Here is a 20,899-nt window from a genome sequence, read left to right as displayed (position 1 = left end):
GAAGAGAGGGAAAAGAGAGGGAACGAGAGGAAGGAGAGAAGCATTGGTTTATGGAAAGGTTTGGGTAGTATAGCAGAGAGATGGAAGAAGGTAGAGGAGAGGAGTACAGAGTAAAGCAGAAGAGAGAGGAGAGGAGAGGCGGAGAGGAGAGGAGAGGAGGAAAGGAGGAAGGGGAAGATAGAGGGTGGTGTAGTGGAGAGTTAGAGATGTGATGAGAAGACAGTAGCAGATAGAAGATTCATCCCTCTTTCTCTTCTTCATGAAAGGTGACATGAATGAACGGTGATGCCTTTGTATGGATCAACGTTGCTGGATCTTGTTTAGGAGTTTATTTAACTTGTTTGGGTGTGTGTCTTCCCTGCTGTGGTGGGAAATGGACTGTACATAATGAAATCACAGATTTGTAACCTCTACTGTTTCCATTGTTGTTGTTGGCTATTTCAACACTAGGAAGGGAGTTTATTTTGAGATACTCATTATCCCGGAGATATTGATAAGCAACGCCTCAGTGAAAGAAAAATTCCGAAAGTGTGTCCATCTTGGAAAAGTAGTGAAATGCATTAATATGTGCAAAGTTACAGCTATTGATATTTATGAGCATCTGGATTGTTAATAAGAATTTCTTGTGATCCTCTTGACATGCCCAATTAAACAAAGGATCTGTTGTTTCAGGGGGATTGTTTATAAAATCATCAAAAGCCACAGAGAGAAACATTCACTCTGCATCACATTATGATAATATTCTTCACAACATGTCACACGTCTACCCTCTTTTACAATATTTGCCTTGAGTGAGCCTTATTAATAATACTAGACAATACAGCACTTTAGAAGTGAGAAATGAATCGCTAATTAAGGGGTAGATTCATTCTTTGCTAATTCATTTGCAGTTATAATGTGGAATCCGTTAAAGTGTGTGATGGAGGACTGGAAGAACAATCGTAGTGTCCTTTTTGGTATCCGAGGGGGTCATCATATCCCTGTTTCTCTAGGGCTGCAGTGACTTCTCTCTCTCTCTCTCTCTCCTGTCTCTCTCTCTCTCTCTCTCTCTCTCTCTCTCTCTCTCTCTCTCTCTCTCCTGTCTCTCTCTCTCTCTCTCTCTCTCTCTCTCCTGTCTCTCTCTCTCTCTCTCTCTCTCGCTCTCTCTCTGTCCCCACACAGTCTCTCTCTCCTCTCTCTCTCTCTCTCTCTCTCTCTCTCTCTCTCGCTCTCTCTCTGTCCCCACACAGTCTCTCTCTCTCTCTCTCTCTCTCTCTCTCTCTCTCTCTCTCTGAGGCTGGGCCAACGCCTGATCCGGAGATTACATAAAGCAACAGCATCTATGTATCTGATGCATTTAATGAAATGAGATGAAATGCTGAGAGGAGGAGGAGGACAGCATGAGGTTAGTCCACTAATCTTCAGGCTTGTCGTTCCTCGCCACTCATCGATTCTCGTCATTGGCCAAAATAGTGTATACAGGAGAAAACACTGTGGTGCTGCTGCTGATTGCATAACCTCTGTAGGATTTCACCGCTGCTAATGTCTCTCTGCTGCAGAGGCAGTCCACCAGCGCAGTGGTTGCTCTTAGCAGGGGATGCCTGTGTCCTCTCTCTGTGTCTGTGTGTGTGTGTTTTATGGCAGGGAGCAGGGAGGGAATGTAGGGCTTCCTGCTTATCAGATGAAGCGTGGGAGAAAATAAAGCGGAGGTTTTAGGTGTGTGACGAACGGTCAGTGCAGAGCGTAGGACTGCTATACTGTGGCCTCCGTTACCAAGAGATCCAGTCCACCTCACTCAGTCACTCACAAACCAAACAAACGTACCCCCTTCATCCCTTCATTCCTCTGAATCAGCTCTGAACTCAAGGGTTTCCAGACCTTGGTTACCCCACCATCCCCTCTCCCCTCCTCTAACCTCCTCTCCCTCTCTTCTCCCCCTGCAATTCTTCCTCCATTATTCCCTGGCATGTCTCCACACAGGGACCTCTGTGCAGCTGGCCTGGGAGACACAGGGAGCCAAAGGTCGAGGGTCTTGAATAGAGCGCAGGACAAAAACATTGTAATGGGCTGGCTGGGAACACCTCTGTCTCTGGGAGGGAGACCAGAGATAATGCTTTTGAGGGGGAAAAACTATTTAGCCCTAGCGTTTTGATACGGTTTCGTTAAAGATGAGGAGATATGGTGTAGATAAAGATGAGGAGATATGGTTTAGATAAAGATGAGGAGATATGGTTTAGATGGACATATGGTATAGATAAAGATGAGGAGATAGTGTGTAGATAAAGATGAGGAGATATGGTGTAGATAAAGATGAGGAGATATGGTTTAGATAAAGATGAGGATATATGGTTTAGATAAAGATGAGGAGATATGGTTTAGATAAAGATGAGGAGATATGGTGTAGATAAAGATGAAGAGATATGGTTTAGATAAAGATGAGGAGATATGGTTTAGATAAAGATGAGGAGATATGGTTTAGATGGAGATATGGTATAGATAAAGATGAGGAGATAGTGTGTAGATAAAGATGAGGAGATAGTGTGTAGATAAATATGAGGAGATATGGTTTAGATAAAGATGAGGATATATGGTTTAGATAAAGATGAGGATATATGGTTTAGATAAAGATGAGGAGATATGTTTTAGATAAAGATGAGGAGATATGGTTTAGATAAAGATGAGGAGATATGGTTTAGATAAAGATGAGGAGATATGGTCTATCTAATGATGATTTCATGAAATAATGGACATTTCCTAGTCAGATTTTTTTTTTACAGTGCAATATTATGCAATAATATTATGCAATATTAAATACAGTGATACCATTGCATACTGTATGTCCACGTTTATATTTTGAATTGGTAATCAGGTTGATGATGTACTGTATTTCATGATAATGGCATTATTCATAGCTTGTATTTTCAATATGGAATATCTGGCTTTCAGAAAACATGTAACTGACAAAAGAGTTCCAGTAATATAATTTCTCTGTTTAATCCGGATGATGGAATCCGCCACTAGAAGGATTGACCTCTGACCTAGCCCATGGTCACTGTGTGGTGTGCAGAGAGCTGCCATTTCCCCTTGATCACTAAGGACTGATACATACTCATTGTGAGCCAGATGTAATATGCTGTTACACCACTGCAACATTTACACAGTTTTCGCTTAAAGGAGTACATCATGGGGAATGAGGTGAATTAATATTTATTAAATTACTGGCACAAAAATTTTACTCCGCATTTGAATGTTTTTATAGGGATATTAAAGTTGCCTATTATTAAGGTAATTAAGGTAATTATTAAGGTAGTGTGTTCAGGTATCAGTGTCTCAGGCTCTCTCTCTCGGCTCTGTATGCCATTGTCATTGGCTCAATGTCGAACCAGTGGCGTGTTTAAACATCATGCCCAATGCATACAGCTGTGATTAACCTCCCCAGGGTCCTAAGACCTGGTGGAATTGCCCAATATTTTCACTATCTCAATAATACTGCTTTATGAGAATCTCTTATTACCTTTTTCTTTTTTGGTAGCATGGGGAGTGGGTAATCTGATCTAGAAATGGATTTTGGTGAAGTGACAGTCAGAAGTAGTTCTGGGCCTTTGCGTGTGGAGGAGAAGTGATTTATCAGTATGTGCTGTGCCCTACCGTGTGGGTTGTGTCATGCATGAGCAGCCTGAGAGGCGGTGATGCGCCGTACTGTGAGATGAGTCACTCTGTGTCCACGAACATGCGGTTAAGACCTCGTAGCACACTGCCTATCTTAACCTACAGTGCTGCTACTGTAATTATTACATTTGACTGTGTGGTTATTTGATGGTTAGGACTGTTTGTGTTCATTGTGGGACTCTTGATTTTTGTGTTTTCATGACTCCCATAACCCAGTTTGCCCTGTCTGTGGGCTCTGCTTTGCCATACCTTAGACTCACATTGTAATATCTGATCCCCTTCACTGGTCTAGAGGCAGATTTGTTGTTTACCTCATAATGGTTGACAATGGGACTGTGGTGTGTAGATCAGTTTTCAAGGTGAAGTCTGATAAGAATGAGGGTCTTTGGAAGGTACACTGTATGACAACATGGTGGTCTCCACTGTGCTGGAGGCTCTGGCAGCATGCTGAAGGGCACTATGACCTGATGGTTGATGTTGAGCACCAATCAGTGGTGCTCCTGTTCCTCCACCTGAACAGCATGTGTCCAAGGTGAACGGAGAGGGGGAGAGGAACTTCAGGATTCACCTCATCATGTCAGGATCATGTGACAAAGGTGAACGGAGAGGGGGAGAGGAACTTCAGGATTCACCTCATCATGTCAGGATCATGTGACAAAGGTGAACGGAGAGGGGGAGAGGAACTTCAGGATTCACCTCATCATGTCAGGATCATGTGTCCAAGGTGAACGGAGAGGGGGAGAGGAACTTCAGGATTCACCTCATCATGTCAGGATCATGTGTCCAAGGTGAACGGAGAGGAGGAGAGGAACTTCAGGATTCACCTCATCATGTCAGGATCATGTGTCCAAGGTGAACGGAGAGGAACTTCAGGATTCACCTCATCATGTCAGGATCATGTGTCCAAGGTGAACGGAGAGGGGGAGAGGAACTTCAGGATTCACCTCATCATGTCAGGATCATGTGTCCAAGGTAAACGGAGAGGGACTTCAGGATTCACCTCATCATGTCAGGATCATGTGTCCAAGGTGAACGGAGAGGTACTTCAGGATTCACCTCATCATGTCAGGATCATGTGTCCAAGGTGAACGGAGCGGGGGAGAGGAACTTCAGGATTCACCTCATCATGTCAGGATCATGTGTCCAAGGTGAACGGAGAGGTACTTCAGGATTCACCTCATCATGTCAGGATCATGTGTCCAAGGTGAACGGAGAGGGGGAGAGGAACTTCAGGATTCACCTCATCATGTCAGGATCAGAAGCCATATCAGCTTATTCACTCAGGTGTCATGAATGTGGAAAGAACATTCCACATGTTATTGAATTAATTCAGTTAGGCTACTGTAACTTTAACCAAATGCGTATGCTCAAATTAATCTCAATTGTAAAAACACTGTAGTAGAGACTACACTTTTCATTATCTGACTAAAACACTTCTTCCATGCTTATCTGGTGTATTTGTATTTGCCCACCAGTAATGAGAGCAAATGAAGAAAGCAGCAAATGGAAAGTAGGTGATGAAAGGTGTTGATAAAGAAAAGGATTGTTATCAGTAGGATGGGATGGCGTAACAAAGATCTTAACACAACAAGTGGATAGACTGACAATTCTAAGAAAAATAATCAATGATAAGGAAATAAAGAGAGAGATGGCTGGCGGCTTGTCATTCACAACAACAGCATGGAAAGCCGTGCCAGATAGCAGACAGAAACGTGTCCTCTGTCAGAGCAGAGCGCTGGAGCTAGGGGCTATGGACCTCAGGAGAGAGCTGCCTGCAATGCTTTGTGAAACCCCAGGGGCTGTGTGTGTGTGTGTGTGTGTGTGTGTGTGTGTGTGTGTGTGTGTGTGTGTGTGTGTGTGTGTGTGTGTGTGTGTGTGTGTGTGTGTGTGTGGTGTGTGTGTGTGTGGGGGGGGGGGCCGTAATTGGCAGGAGTTTCTGTGCTGCCAGAGGTCATAAGGTTCCCAGTTAATTGTTCTCTGAAATAAACGATGCCAAATTTGTGTGTGTACTTGAGTGCTGGAGGAAGGATGACCTCTGCCTCCACCTGTCCTGTCTCACTGTGATCACATAATCTTCTGTGTTCAGTCTGTACTGTACCAAGGTCCTGCCTACTGCTGGCCACTGCTGCCCACTGCCCACCATCTGCTCCACTTGCCGGAATGGCATTAGATTAGTGCATATGATTATCATGGCTATGTATATCTTTATATGGCTATAATTTTCAGTGCTGGCTAAGATTCTACTAGTAGTTTTATTTTGTTGCTGCCGTCCTGGTCTCCCTTGAAAAATAGATTTTTCATCTGTATTTATAAAGGACAATAAATACAACATAAGGTTTGTGTTATTTCTCATTGATGAAAAAATATTAACTTTAATGTACCCAGTTAGTGTCTCTGATTAAATGTTAAAGTTGTTTCAGATGAAGATCATACACAGTATGGAGGGGTCTCAACGTTGTTTCAGATGAAGATCATACACAGTATGGAGGGGTCTCAACATGGTTTCAGATGAAGATCATACACAGTATGGAGAGGTCACAACGTTGTTTCAGATGAAGTTCATACACAGTATGAAGAGGTCCCAACGTTGTTTCAGATGAAGATCATACACAGTATGGAGGGCTCTCAACGTTGTTTCAGATGAAGATCATACACAGTATGGAGGGGTCTCAACGTTGTTTCAGATGAAGATCATACACAGTATGAAGAGGTCACAACGTTGTTTCAGATGAAGATCATACACAGTATGGAGGGGTCTCAACGTTGTTTCAGATGAAGATCATACACAGTATGAAGAGGTCACAACGTTGTTTCAGATGAAGATCATACAAAGTATGGAGGGCTCTCAACGTTGTTTCAGATGAAGATCATACACAGTATGGAGGGCTCTCAACGTTGTTTCAGATGAAGATCATACACAGTATGGAGAGGTCTCAACGTTGTTTCAGATGAAGATCATACACAGTATGGAGGGCTCTCAACGTTGTTTCAGATGAAGATCATACACAGTATGGAGAGGTCACAACGTTGTTTCAGATGAAGATCATACACAGTATGGAGGGCTCTCAACGTTGTTTCAGATGAAGATCATACACAGTATGGAGAGGTCACAACGTTGTTTCAGATGAAGATCATACACAGTATGGAGAGGTCACAACGTTGTTTCAGATGAAGATCATACACAGTATGGAGGGCTCTCAACGTTGTTTCAGATGAAGATCATACACAGTATGGAGAGGTCACAACGTTGTTTCAGATGAAGATCATACACAGTATGGAGGGCTCTCAACGTTGTTTCAGATGAAGATCATACACAGTATGGAGGGCTCTCAATGTTGTTTCAGATGAAGATCATACACAGTATGGAGGGGTCTCAACGTTGTTTCAGATGAAGATCATACACAGTATGAAGAGGTCACAACGTTGTTTCAGATGAAGATCATACACAGTATGGAGGGGTCTCAACGTTGTTTCAGATGAAGATCATACACAGTATGAAGAGGTCACAACGTTGTTTCAGATGAAGATCATACAAAGTATGGAGGGCTCTCAACGTTGTTTCAGATGAAGATCATACACAGTATGGAGGGCTCTCAACGTTGTTTCAGATGAAGATCATACACAGTATGGAGAGGTCTCAACGTTGTTTCAGATGAAGATCATACACAGTATGGAGGGCTCTCAACGTTGTTTCAGATGAAGATCATACACAGTATGGAGAGGTCACAACGTTGTTTCAGATGAAGATCATACACAGTATGGAGGGCTCTCAACGTTGTTTCAGATGAAGATCATACACAGTATGGAGAGGTCACAACGTTGTTTCAGATGAAGATCATACACAGTATGGAGAGGTCACAACGTTGTTTCAGATGAAGATCATACACAGTATGGAGGGCTCTCAACGTTGTTTCAGATGAAGATCATACACAGTATGGAGAGGTCACAACGTTGTTTCAGATGAAGATCATACACAGTATGGAGGGCTCTCAACGTTGTTTCAGATGAAGATCATACACAGTATGGAGGGCTCTCAATGTTGTTTCAGATGAAGATCATACACAGTATGGAGAGGTCACAACGTTGTTTCAGATGAAAATCATACACAGTATGGAGGGGTCTCAACGTTGTTTCAGATGAAGATCATACACAGTATGAAGAGGTCACAACGTTGTTTCAGATGAAGATCATACACATTATGGAGGGCTCTCAACGTTGTTTCAGATGAAGATCATACACAGTATGGAGAGGTCTCAACGTTGTTTCAGATGAAGATCATACACAGTATGGAGAGGTCACAACGTTGTTTCAGATGAAGATCATACACAGTATGGAGGGCTCTCAACGTTGTTTCAGATGAAGATCATACACAGTATGGAGAGGTCACAACGTTGTTTCAGATGAAGATCATACACAGTATGGAGGGCTCTCAACGTTGTTTCAGATGAAGATCATACACAGTATGGAGAGGTCACAACGTTGTTTCAGATGAAGATCATACACAGTATGGAGAGGTCACAACGTTGTTTCAGATGAAGATCATACACAGTATGGAGGGCTCTCAACGTTGTTTCAGATGAAGATCATACACAGTATGGAGGGGTCTCAACGTTGTTTCAGATGAAGATCATACACAGTATGGAGAGGTCACAACGTTGTTTCAGATGAAGATCATACACAGTATGGAGGGCTCTCAACGTTGTTTCAGATGAAGATCATACACAGTATGGAGAGGTCACAACGTTGTTTCAGATGAAGATCATACACAGTATGGAGAGGTCACAACGTTGTTTCAGATGAAGATCATACACAGTATGGAGGGCTCTCAACGTTGTTTCAGATGAAGATCATACACATTATGGAGGGCTCTCAACGTTGTTTCAGATGAAGATCATACACAGTATGGAGGGCTCTCAACGTTGTTTCAGATGAAGATCATACACAGTATGGAGAGGTCACAACGTTGTTTCAGATGAAGATCATACACAGTATGGAGAGGTCACAACGTTGTTTCAGATGAAGATCATACACAGTATGGAGGGCTCTCAACGTTGTTTCAGATGAATATCATACACAGTATGGAGAGGTCACAATGTTGTTTCAGATGAAGATCATACACAGTATGGAGGGCTCTCAACGTTGTTTCAGATGAAGATCATACACAGTATGGAGGGGTCTCAACGTTGTTTCAGATGAAGATCATACACATTATGGAGGGCTCTCAACGTTGTTTCAGATGAAGATCATACACAGTATGGAGAGGCTCACAACGTTGTTTCAGATGAAGATCATACACAGTATGGAGGGGTCTCAACGTTGTTTCAGATGAAGATCATACACAGTATGGAGGGCTCTCAACGTTGTTTCAGATGAAGATCATACACAGTATGGAGGGCTCTCAACGTTGTTTCAGATGAAGATCATACACATTATGGAGAGGTCACAACGTTGTTTCAGATGAAGATCATACACAGTATGGAGGGCTCTCAACGTTGTTTCAGTTGAAGATCATACACAGTATGGAGAGGTCACAACGTTGTTTCAGATGAAGATCATACACAGTATGGAGAGGTCACAACGTTGTTTCAGATGAAAATCATACACAGTATGGAGGGGTCTCAACGTTGTTTCAGATGAAGATCATACACAGTATGAAGAGGTCACAACGTTGTTTCAGATGAAGATCATACACATTATGGAGGGCTCTCAACGTTGTTTCAGATGAAGATCATACACAGTATGGAGAGGTCTCAACGTTGTTTCAGATGAAGATCATACACAGTATGGAGAGGTCACAACGTTGTTTCAGATGAAGATCATACACAGTATGGAGGGCTCTCAACGTTGTTTCAGATGAAGATCATACACAGTATGGAGGGGTCACAACGTTGTTTCAGATGAAGATCATACACAGTATGGAGGGCTCTCAACGTTGTTTCAGATGAAGATCATACACAGTATGGAGAGGCTCTCAACGTTGTTTCAGATGAAGATCATACACAGTATGGAGAGGTCACAACGTTGTTTCAGATGAAGATCATACACAGTATGGAGAGGCTCTCAACGTTGTTTCAGATGAAGATCATACACAGTATGGAGGGGTCTCAACGTTGTTTCAGATGAAGATCATACACAGTATGGAGAGGTCACAACGTTGTTTCAGATGAAGATCATACACAGTATGGAGGGCTCTCAACGTTGTTTCAGATGAAGATCATACACAGTATGGAGAGGTCACAACGTTGTTTCAGATGAAGATCATACACAGTATGGAGAGGCTCTCAACGTTGTTTCAGATGAAGATCATACACAGTATGGAGAGGCTCACAACGTTGTTTCAGATGAAGATCATACACAGTATGGAGGGGTCTCAACGTTGTTTCAGATGAAGATCATACACAGTATGGAGGGCTCTCAACGTTGTTTCAGATGAAGATCATACACAGTATGGAGGGCTCTCAACGTTGTTTCAGATGAAGATCATACACATTATGGAGAGGTCACAACGTTGTTTCAGATGAAGATCATACACAGTATGGAGGGCTCTCAACGTTGTTTCAGTTGAAGATCATACACAGTATGGAGAGGTCACAACGTTGTTTCAGATGAAGATCATACACAGTATGGAGAGGCTCTCAACGTTGTTTCAGATGAAGATCATACACAGTATGGAGGGGTCTCAACGTTGTTTCAGATGAAGATCATACACAGTATGAAGAGGCTCACAACGTTGTTTCAGATGAAGATCATACACATTATGGAGGGCTCTCAACGTTGTTTCAGATGAAGATCATACACAGTATGGAGAGGTCTCAACGTTGTTTCAGATGAAGATCATACACAGTATGGAGAGGTCTCAACGTTGTTTCAGATGAAGATCATACACAGTATGGAGGGCTCTCAACGTTGTTTCAGATGAAGATCATACACAGTATGGAGAGGTCACAACGTTGTTTCAGATGAAGATCATACACAGTATGGAGGGCTCTCAACGTTGTTTCAGTTGAAGATCATACACAGTATGGAGAGGTCACAACGTTGTTTCAGATGAAGATCATACACAGTATGGAGGGGTCTCAACGTTGTTTCAGATGAAGATCATACACAGTATGGAGGGCTCTCAACGTTGTTTCAGATGAAGATCATACACAGTATGGAGGGGTCTCAACGTTGTTTCAGATGAAGATCATACACAGTATGGAGAGGTCACAACGTTGTTTCAGATGAAGATCATACACAGTATGGAGGGCTCTCAACGTTGTTTCAGATGAAGATCATACACAGTATGGAGAGGTCACAACGTTGTTTCAGATGAAGATCATACACAGTATGGAGAGGTCACAACGTTGTTTCAGATGAAGATCATACACAGTATGGAGGGCTCTCAACGTTGTTTCAGATGAAGATCATACACATTATGGAGGGCTCTCAACGTTGTTTCAGATGAAGATCATACACAGTATGGAGGGCTCTCAACGTTGTTTCAGATGAAGATCATACACAGTATGGAGAGGTCACAACGTTGTTTCAGATGAAGATCATACACAGTATGGAGAGGTCACAACGTTGTTTCAGATGAAGATCATACACAGTATGGAGGGCTCTCAACGTTGTTTCAGATGAATATCATACACAGTATGGAGAGGTCACAATGTTGTTTCAGATGAAGATCATACACAGTATGGAGGGCTCTCAACGTTGTTTCAGATGAAGATCATACACAGTATGGAGGGGTCTCAACGTTGTTTCAGATGAAGATCATACACATTATGGAGGGCTCTCAACGTTGTTTCAGATGAAGATCATACACAGTATGGAGAGGTCACAACGTTGTTTCAGATGAAGATCATACACAGTATGGAGGGGTCTCAACGTTGTTTCAGATGAAGATCATACACAGTATGGAGGGCTCTCAACGTTGTTTCAGATGAAGATCATACACAGTATGGAGGGCTCTCAACGTTGTTTCAGATGAAGATCATACACATTATGGAGAGGTCACAACGTTGTTTCAGATGAAGATCATACACAGTATGGAGGGCTCTCAACGTTGTTTCAGTTGAAGATCATACACAGTATGGAGAGGTCACAACGTTGTTTCAGATGAAGATCATACACAGTATGGAGGGGTCTCAACGTTGTTTCAGATGAAGATCATACACATTATGGAGGGCTCTCAACGTTGTTTCAGATGAAGATCATACACAGTATGGAGAGGTCACAACGTTGTTTCAGATGAAGATCATACACAGTATGGAGAGGTCTCAACGTTGTTTCAGATGAAGATCATACACAGTATGGAGAGGTCACAACGTTGTTTCAGATGAAGATCATACACATTATGGAGGGCTCTCAACGTTGTTTCAGATGAAGATCATACACAGTATGGAGAGGTCACAACGTTGTTTCAGATGAAGATCATACACAGTATGGAGAGGTCTCAACGTTGTTTCAGATGAAGATCATACACAGTATGGAGGGCTCTCAACGTTGTTTCAGATGAAGATCATACACAGTATGGAGGGCTCTCAACGTTGTTTCAGATGAAGATCATACACATTATGGAGGGGTCACAACGTTGTTGCAACGTTGGGATCTACAGGCACTGCTCATGTGTCTATGGACAGAAAGAAGAGTCATCATCTAATGAGTCCATTACCATTCTGTTCTTTTCTCCCCCCTCCTTTCTCTGCCTATCGTGCTGTCTGAGACACAGCCATTGTTTCAGTGATCTCACTGCCGTACATCATGTGCTGAAAATAGCTCCTTGAGCAAATCAATGATCGAAATAAAGAGAGAACGAACGAATGGAGGGAGGAATAAAAACACTGGTCTCTTCCCTTTTGCCAGTTTTCTATTTTTCTTCCCCTCAATGTGTTCTTTTGTCTTTCCATCTACCAGTGGTGAGCCAGTTGAATGTTACAGACAGCTGCTGGGAGATGTGACCTAGGCATTATCGAGGTGAAATGCCAGACAGTGTTGCTTTCCCCCCTCCTAGTGTCACGACTTCCGCCGAAGTCGGTCCCTCTCCTTGTTCGGGCGGCGGTCGACGTCACCGGTCTTTTAGCCATCGCCGAGCCACTTTTCATTTTCCATTTGTTTTGTCTTTGTTTTCTACACACCTGGTTTCTATTCCCCAATTACATGTTCATTATTTAACCCTCTGTTTCCCACATGTTAGTGTGCGTGTTTATTGATTGTTCATGGCGGTACTTGTCGGCTGGTTATGTTTTCCGGGTTATGTATTTACGCCCGTTATTTTCGAGTGACCGGTATTTCTCCGCACTTTCAGTATTGTCTGTATACTGGTGCTGTCGTGGAATTAAATACCTGGTACACTCATTTCTGCTCTCCTGCGCCTGATTCACTGCACCAGTTAACCATCGCCTGACACCTAGTCGTAGTGGGCTGGACTTTACCTGCCTGCAGTGCACACATAGCCAAGGTTGGATTTGATGCCCCTAAACAAATGATATTCAGTCTAAACACTGTTAACAGATCTTGTCTGGAACCACATTGAATGTTTAACGGGGAATGGTGCGTCTGTGCTTTAGCAGGATATCCTGTTCATGTTTCTGACTGGGGCCTGATAAGGTGTGTGTGGGAGAGTGTTTTCAGAGAAGTGTTGTTGTGCTGTTAGGAAGGTGTTAGTGAAGGTAGAGATGTGAAGAGGGGTGGGGGTTGGATGAAAGAGACGAGGTCAACAAGGCAACAGTCCAGTAGAAGTAATGGGTCAACCCCAGGAAGTGGCTGAACGAGCTGGAACTACTACTGCAGTATGGGCTGGAAAGAAACATGTTCAGGATATACAATATCTTATGGAAAATGACCACTGTTTGGCAAATGTCCATCAGTGGAAAACTCTCGTAATTCAATCTCCAGGCCTGTTTCTAGAACTGTATTTGTATATCGATGACATGTACTTAAATTGTTAACTTTGTGCTTTGCTAGTTTATGCAGAGAAATGAAACTGAAACTAAATTTGAGAGCGAGAGAGAGGCCCAGGGATTTTAGTTCTGTATCTATTCATGATAAATCATTTCATTTGGCATTATGCACATCAATGACTGACATTCTGTGTCATTGCGTTTCAACAGAGCTCCTTCAATTGTTACAGTCTAAAACCCCGCCTAGACCTTAGAAACCCTGTAGTATTCTGTAGTATCATCTCAGTCTGTTCAACTCCTCAACCCCCTCAGTACCTGCAGACCCGTTGAGTCACCAGTAGATGTATTAGTCCATTTTGTTACTCCTCTGGAGCCGCGGGGATCCCAGCGAGAGACTAGACCCTTTCATCTGATTTTAGTACAGGCCTTACTTGATGAAGTATTGGCTTTTCTGTGTCAATGAGTTTTACTTGGCATCCATCCGTGTGGGTGTCTCTGCCTGCCGATCACCCCTTTCAGCCCTCCATTCTCTCCTCTTTTCAAGCTTGCGTTCTTTCAGGCTTTCTTTCCCCTCCTCCTTTGTTCTTTGGTTTTCTGTGATGTTATGGCATTAAGCGACAGGGTACTCTGAACAGGGAACCCTCACAACATTTAACAACATGGCCATGTTTGTTCTTGGAGGTTGACTCAAACGGCAGTGACTATGAGGGGGAGCTACAGAACAGGTAAGAATAATCCCCTGCGTTTGTGAGCTAGGTCGCTCCCTGACATATGTCACAATGGGACTTTGAGCGAGAAGTCATGTAGAAAAAGGAAACTACGGATAATTGTCCCCAACAAACAGAACCTGTCGAGATAATTGAGAGCCCCCTGAAGGAATGCACGCTGCCGAGAGGAGTGAGTCTGCTGCCTACAGCTTCAGACTTTTTACAGTTTGGCCTTGGCTGGTGAAACAGTGAGTCACATGTGGAAAATTAAGATTCCATGACAGCAAAAAAAGACAGAGTGAGAGGGGGAAGGGGTGGAGAGGGAGGAGAGAGAGGAGGGATGGAAGGAAAGGAGGTAGAGACAGATGGGTAAGAGAGAGGGAGGAGGGGAGAGAGAGAAGAGAAAAGCAGGGAGTGAAAAGAGCAGGACAAGTGGAGGAAAAACAGCCTCAGTGATGTTTATTTGTACGTAAATTTACGTGGAGGGACTGAGTGTGTGAGAGAGAGAGAGAGAGAGAGAGAGAGAGAAGTGTGTGATGACGAGGTAGAGGGAAGACGGTTCCCAGCTGCACAGAGGGAGGAGTGTACATTTCCCCTCCGCAAGCTTTCGGTTTTGAAAGAAAAGCCACCAACTGAAAGAATGAGGGCTTTGTGTGTGTGTGTGTGTGTGTGTGTGTGTGTGTGTGTGTGTGTGTGTGTGTGTGTGTGTGTGTGTGTGTGTGTGTGTGTGTGTGTGTGTGTGTGTGTGTGTGTGTGTGTGTGTGTGTGTGTGTGTGTGTGTGTGTGTGTGTGTGTGTGTGTGTGTGTGAGAGAGAGAGAAAAGCAGAGAGTGCAAATTGGGATTGGGTAAAAAGCGAGAGGAAAGAGGGGAGGAGAGAGACAGAGAAGGGGGAGGAGAGGCGGGACAGACAGACTGAGGAAGGAGCTGCTGGTCTGCCAGTGGCAGGATTGAAGTATGTGTGGGTGGGCCCATGTTTACAGTACTTGCTGTACTTTGTTGTTCTATTTTCTCTTTCCATGCTCTGTCCTAGAGAGGAGAGATTGCCAATCTAGAGAACCCTTTTTACGTCTCCAAAAAATGCCTAATCTGACAGCAGAGGAACACATTGAGAATGTGTGTGTGTGTGGGGACACACACACACGGGATCGAGTTTGGGAAACCCTGAAGTAGAACAGACTTCTGAGTGATCTGTCTTCCATTTAATGTGTAATTTCAATGAATAAATCGACTGTTCACATTTCATACGTTTTTTATTAATGTTACAATTGAATGCCCTAATTATGACTTCAAATTGTAGCCTGCAAAAATCTTATTGGAGTCCTAACATTCTGGTACGTGCTGTCATTTTCAGATTTGTGTATATCATCTCATGCCTCATCAAACATTTTACAGTGCCAGAGATACACAATCAATGCATTTGTGTATGATTATTCTACTGATGTCTCTCTTCTTCACTGCTTTTTCTAGACTCCACCTGCCTAGTGGACATAACTCCTCAGCCAGAATGTCCCATAAGAACTCCATTGATTTCTCCCCACAAATCAATATCAATGGTCTATCACATAATAAAAACGACTATTCTATTGCAATAATATCACCAGCAACTATTCTACCGTATCAGGCTATTCCCTCAAATATACTGCAGTAATGTATTAAAAAATACAGTAATTACCATAAAGTATATAATTAACACCACTGGATAGTGAAAACCAACACACTGAGGTTTTAGAAGTGCGTAATCAGTGATTCTTTTTAATATTCAAACAACGGTAAATGGGTACTTTATTCTTTTCCTTTTTGCATTCTGCGACGGGTGGCAATCTAAATGTTATCTTGGATGTGACTGTTGCTATACCAGCTGAATCACTCAGCTGTTCATTTTACACCTTAACCACAATGAGCAGCCAGAACACATTCACCTGGAAAACAGTGGTAGACAGGCCCCGTCATTCCTGGGCTGTATTGTTGCTGCAGAGCATTAATAGGTGTGTTACAGTACAAGGTTAATGTGAGTGCAGCAGGGAGACCCAGGGGACCTGTGCTGTTCGGGGAGGTCTATCTGCTGACTGGCCTGGGTCTGGGCTGTGAGCATGCTGTGTGTCTGAGTGGATCCTGTCCAGGGGCCAGCTCTCCTCTTCTCTGCTGGCGCTGCGCTCTGCTCCCATCCACTCTGCTGGGAATGAGGGGGAGTCTTGGCAAGAGGATATTACAGCCCCCCCTCGTTCCCTCTTTTTCTCCCTCTCTTTCTCTGTGTTTGTCTCTGTATCCCCCCTCTCCCTTTCTCTCTCTGGATTTCTCTATCCCCCTCTCTCTCTCCTCTTGGCTGAGTTCTCTTGTCCAGCTCCACCCAGCCCCTCTAGTGGAGAGAGACAGACACGGGAACAGGGGATACCTGTGGAATCACTAACTTCAGTGGCTGCTCTTGTGCCCTGCCTGGGTAACACCTCAAGGTCCATTGGGAGGTAATGAAGTAACGAAGTGGCCCCAGGAAAGTCAATGTAGAGGGAGAATGAGCTTTCCATCACATTGGACTGCAGAACAATAGATGGGACTGTGTAGCCTAATAGTGTTTATTATTTTTATGTTATTTTCACTTTTTCTTTCATGACATTTGTTTTACCATTTGTAATGTTTATTTTCATATATGTAAAGTACTTGGAGCACCCTGTGCTCCCAAAATCAACCATACATATGAATATTCATCCTTTTTGGATTTACATAGTAGTTACACAGATGTAATATTTACATGATATTAATGTTGCATGTGGACACAGACTTGTGGCAGTACACACCACTCTTGGGATGTAAACATGAAGCCATTGCATTATGAACATAGCCAACCTTTGTAATAGGAGGCAACATGTGTTATTACTGTGGTACTCCTGGAGCATCAGGTCTGTGCATGTCCATTATCATCAGGTCTGTGCATGTCCATTATCATCAGGTCTGTGCATGTCCATCATCATCAGGTCTGTGCATGTCCATTATCATCAGGTCTGTGCATGTCCATTATCATCAGGTCTGTGCATGTCCATCATCATCAGGTCTGTGCATGTCCATCATCATCAGGTCTGTGCATGTCCATTATCATCAGGTCTGTGCATGTTCATTATCATCAGGTCTGTGCATGTCCATTATCATCAGGTCTGTGCATGTCCATCATCATCAGGTCTGTGCATGTCCATTATCATCAGGTCTGTGCATGTCCATTATCATCAGGTCTGTGCATGTCCATTATCATCAGGTCTGTGCATGTCCATTATCATCAGGTCTGTGCATGTCCATTAGTGCCTTAGGACAAGAGCTTGAATCCAGGTACTTAACGTGTGTCTGGAATGTCAAGCTGAGTGGATGTTGAAGAAAGCATCACTTCACTCTGCAAAACAAGGTTGGATATGAAGAGTCTGACTAAGGCCAACTGAGGCTGTGATATGGTCAAGATGGTATTCAACACAAAGAACCCACTTAGCTTTCACACTTCACATGTAGTCCCTCCAGAGCACATGAGCCAAATGTTAAACACAATATGTTCATGTTTAAATAGTTAAATTCCAGCAGTTGTCCCTCCCTGTTGCACTCAGGCCTGTTGGTAATGAGCACAGTCTTCCCATCGCGAAGGTCAAAGTAACACCTTCTTTTAATTATATTTGATTGGCTCCTGGTCTGAGCAGGCATCAGCAGGCCCTGTGTGTGTGTGTGTGTGTGTGTGTGTGTGTGTGTGTGTGTGTGTGTGTGTGTGTGTGTGTGTGTGTTAGAGAGTTGACTGACTGGATTGAGTGAGAAAACAGTGAATTAGATCCAGAGCAGTCATTGAGGTGTGCTAGTCTGAAGACTCCCCTGACTTGTTATTTCATGTCTATTTCATGATGGGACTTTGATTGAGTACCATTGACTTTCTACTGTGCATCCTTCTGTGTGTGTGTGTGTGTGTGTGTGTGTGTGTGTGTGTGTGTGTGTGTGTGTGTGTGTGTGTGTGTGTGTGTGTGTGTGTGTGTGTACGTTCTTGCATGCGTGTCAGTGTGTGTTTCGGGGGAGGTTGACATGTCTGTTGGGGACCATTAACATTCCTGAATTGACTGGGAATGGTGAACTGGGACTGGGGACTTGCTCCAACTCTGGTCCACCATATGATTGGATGTGAATGTGTTTCCATTGACCTGTGGTGTGCTGACAGCCACACGTTTGGTATTTTAAGCCTGATCTTTTTGTTGTGTGGTTAATTGGCTTGCCAGCCATCATTTTCACATTGCAGTCCCAGTGGTTAGCTAGAGAGTGTGAGGAGTCTTCACTGCTGTCTGCCAGCTTGGAGGGTCCTCTCCATCCTGTCTTAGTGGTCTTGTGCTAGCTAATATAGTATTCTAATGGTTACATATTAAATAGTGTGGTAGTTGTTATATATTGCTTTCTATATATTGCTATATATACATACAGTATATTCTAAATATACTGTTACAATACATGACTGATTATCTATTTATTATTCAGACAATATTGCTTGTCACAGAAGGCTCTATATGGGATGCATTATATTGTGTGTACAAGTGGTATGGTGTATAAAGGGTTGGTAGCCCTGTAGTGGTGTGTTTAACCTGGTATTAAAGGTCAGTGATCCTCTGGGCTCCACTACAGCCCATCATTATATCCTGCTTGACCCAACAACAACAAAGTTCAAACCTGGTTGTTACGTTTTCCAGTAAATAAATCATTACAACATAAATGCTTGTCTTGTATTGGTGACGTCCATACCAATTTATGTATTAGTTATAATGACATAATATGTAAGAATCAGTTTAATGTTCCTCGTCAATCAAGACACGCGTTTATGTTGCATTGATGTATTTACTGGAAAAAGTCTGAATTCACACTCAACACCCAGCTCTAAAGGAAATTGGGTCACTCTCAGACGGTGTGTGTGTGTGTGTGTATGTTTTGTGATCTGTGCTGAGCTGGGACAGAGAAGATAAGTGACTGTCAAATGATGTAACCGTGTTAGATAACTCTGTTGGCTTTTCTCTTAAACATGGTGGAAATCAGATCGTATCTGAGAGGATTGATATTTGGCAGATTTCGCAGCTGTTGAATGAGTTAGGCATGTGTTGTTCATGTTGAGTACTGCAAAAAATGACAATTTCAATTGTTTGCTTGTGTGTGTCTCTCTCTCTCTCTCTCTCTCTCTCTCTCTCTCTCTCTCTCTCTCTCTCTCTCTCCTCCTATATGCTATTTACTCATCAGCATGCTTTATGCATGATGGGAGCTGTGCCACAAACTTGAAGTAATCACCCGGGGCCAGCGGCATGCCATGCTGTAGGAATGATCATGGCAACATGGATGGTGAAATGAATAAAATAACAGTAGCTCTTGTTTGAGGGATTCCATAGATCTCCCAGTCAGAGTTGAAGACACCGGGCCCCTGAGGGCCCCTAAGGGGCTCTCAGCCAACCTTACAACACATCAGCCTGGTAAAATGTGTGTGTGTGAGAGGGAGGTGTGATGTTGAAGACCCATTGGTTTGTATTTGATAGGTCTTTCCTCTTGCCTGATAGGTCTCCCATGCCAGCTTTTATGCCCATAAGACAAGAACATGCTTGACAAACCTCTAGTTCCTCCGTGCTGCTTGTTTGATCAGAGACAGCAGCCACCCCCTTCACCCTCAGCGCTGACCCCTGTTCAGGAGGGGAAAGCCAGGGGTTGTGTGTAATGTGACTCCCCCTGGTCCAGAATGGTGGCGTGTGGCTCTGAGTAGCGGGAGTGAACAGACCCCCTCCATTTCTCCTCTCCACTGCCTGACTGACTCACTCACACAACTATGTAAGAGCTCTGGCTCGCTCCCCTAATTGACTCCAGATTTCCCCCTCTATTCCTCCCTCTTTTCCTCCCTCTTTTCCCTCCTTTTCCTCCTCCTCCTCTGTCCGTCCTACTTTACTCTGGGTCTCTGTGCATGGTGTGTGTGTGTGTGTGTGTGTGTGTGTGTGTGTGTGTGTGTGTGTGTGTGTGTGTGTGTGTGTGTGTGTGTGTGTGTGTGTGTGTGTGTGTGTGTGTGTGGTGTGTGTGTGTGTGTGTGTGTGTGTGTGCGCAGGATCTTTGTCTGGGGCGCCTACCCTATCCTTCTGTAGGCTTCAAAGGCAGGGTGAGTGAGTGGGGAGAGAGCGAGAGAGAGAGAGGGAGAGAGAGGGGAGGGGAGGGCGCTGGTATTTCCATGTGTCGTGAAAGGTCTTGACTGTGGGCCGGGCATGACCGATGAGACAGCCCTTGTAGTGGCGGAACGGTACAGAACAGAATGGAGCGGTCCCTTCCATTTTCCTGGAGCTCCACTTTAGGCAGTCCCCCCTCTGGTACCTCCTTAAGTAGTCTCCCTAGGATGTTTCCTCCTAGGTCTGAACCAGAAAACGTCCATCTGAATGACTCCCATCAAAACGATGTTGTTTATAATAAAACTATTTAGCGAGCCTCAATAGCTGCATAACTGTTTGGGAATGACAGCATAGCGGTGGGTTATCCCATTCCAGGAAAACTTTTAGAAACGTTAACAACTTCCACATCAAACTCAAAACATGGTAGAGGAACGTTTTTTTTCTTTTACATTGAAGCGGGGCAGCGTTTTGGAGTGTCACAGAAACGTTCTGACAAGGAGGAGGAGGAAGAAGAGAGAGAGAGGG

General features: G+C 43.6%; 1 protein-coding gene across 3 annotated transcripts in view; it reads left to right on the top strand.

Annotated features, from left to right (window-relative positions):
* Positions 1 to 20,899, top strand: part of LOC106566935 (mediator of RNA polymerase II transcription subunit 13-like) — a 158,274-nt gene that overhangs the window by 27,295 nt on the left and 110,080 nt on the right. The gene's annotated exons all lie outside the window — the stretch shown is intronic.

This window comes from Salmo salar, chromosome 01, assembly GCF_965601325.2.
Source record: "Salmo salar chromosome 01, fSalSal1, whole genome shotgun sequence".
Classification (NCBI taxonomy): domain Eukaryota; kingdom Metazoa; phylum Chordata; class Actinopteri; order Salmoniformes; family Salmonidae; genus Salmo; species Salmo salar.
This window is presented reverse-complemented; position numbering and strand designations above follow the sequence as displayed.